The sequence below is a fragment of the Macaca nemestrina genome, chromosome 7 (genome assembly GCF_043159975.1).
Source record: "Macaca nemestrina isolate mMacNem1 chromosome 7, mMacNem.hap1, whole genome shotgun sequence".
Classification (NCBI taxonomy): Eukaryota; Metazoa; Chordata; class Mammalia; order Primates; family Cercopithecidae; genus Macaca; species Macaca nemestrina.
In genome coordinates this window covers 87650534-87652248 of record NC_092131.1, presented here as the reverse complement: position 1 = coordinate 87652248, position 1715 = coordinate 87650534, and positions in this window count along the sequence as shown.

Sequence of the window (1715 nt, the reverse complement as noted above, 5' to 3'; positions counted from 1 at the left end):
TTTCAGAACTCCAAAATCAGCTAAATTAGGGACCTGCTAATGAAGGCAGTGGGAGGAGTGGCATATACAGTCTATCAACAAGGTGTGATGTAGTAGATTTCATAGTTCTTTGTCTTAATAGGCCTCCTGGGCAGATAAGCCTCAAAAGCCTTTTATATAATTAAGCAAAACTGACTAATCTGTGGCAAGAAGCTGAGTTGAGATCCAAAACCTAGATTTTAACATCCTTGAATTTCTATCGGCTTTATAATTGACCAAGACGCCAAGAAAAGGGAAGTGAACTTTTTTTTTGAGATGGAGTCTCCTCTGTTGCCCAGGCTGGAACGTAGTGGTGCAATTTCAGCTCACTGCAACCTCTGCATCCTGGGTTCCAGAGCTTCTCGTGCCTCAGTCTCCCGAATAGCTGGAACTATAGGCGTGAGCCACCACGCCCCAGCTAATTTTTCTATTTTAAGTAGAGACGGGGTTTCACCATGTTGGTCAGGCTGGTCTTGAACTCCTGACCTCAGGTGATCCATCCCTCTCAGCCTCCCAAAGTGCTGGGATTATAGGCGTGAGCCACCATGCCTGGCCATCATAGAGTTTTAAAATTGGAAAAGAAGGAACAAAACTGTCACTCCTTACAGATATAATATTGTAGGCTGAAAAATCTAAAAGCACATGTGTCGGGACTCAGAAACAATACCCCAAAGTATCGTGCTCTGGCATGCTAAGCACTCTACCCTTTTTCTGTTGCTGGTTTGTTTTTAAATTTTTTTTTGAAAAAGTTTGCCTGTAATCCCAGCACTTTGGGAGGCCGAGGCGAGTAGATTGCCTGAAGTCAGGAGTTCAATACCAGCCTGGTCAACATGGTGAAATCCCATCTCTACCAAAAATACAAAAATTAACTGGGCATGATGGTAGGTGCCAGTAATCCCACTACTCAGGAGGCTCAGACAGGAGAATCACTAGAACCCGGGACGCAGAGGTTGCAGTGATCCGAGATTGTATCATTGCACTCCAGCCTGGGTGACAAGAGTGAGACTTCATCTCAAAAAAAAAAAATGTGGGTATGTAGTAGGTGTATATATTTATGAGGTACATGAGATATTTTGATACAGGCATCCAATGTCTAATAATCACATCAGGGTAAATGGGGTATCCATCCCTTCAAACATTTATTCTTTATGTTACAAACAAGCCAATTTTAGTCTTTTAGTTATTTTAAAATGTACAATAAAATTATTATTGACTATAGTCACCCTATATTTGTGCTATCAAAACTAGATTTTATTCATTCTTTTTTTTTTTTTTTTTTTTTTGAAGCCGAGTCTTGCTCTGTCATCCAAACTGGAGTATAGTGGCATGATCTCGGCTCAATACAACTTCTGCCTCCTGGGTTCAAGTGATTCTCCTACCTCAGTCTCCCAAGTAGCTGGGATTACAGGCATGCGCCACCACGCCCAGCTAATTTTTGTATTTTTAGTAGGAACGAGGTTTCACCATGTTGGCCAGGCTGGTCTCCATCCCCCGACCTCAGGTGATCTGCCGCCACAACCTTCCAAAGTGCTAGGATTACAGGTGTGAACCACTGCGCCAGCCTATTCATTCTATTTTTTTTAACCCATTAACCATTAACTTCCCCCTCACCCACCCTCCAATGCCAGGCACTTTGAACGAAAGAAAATTAAAGGGTGTTAGAATCAGCATCAGAACCAAGGACTTTCTTAACTTGT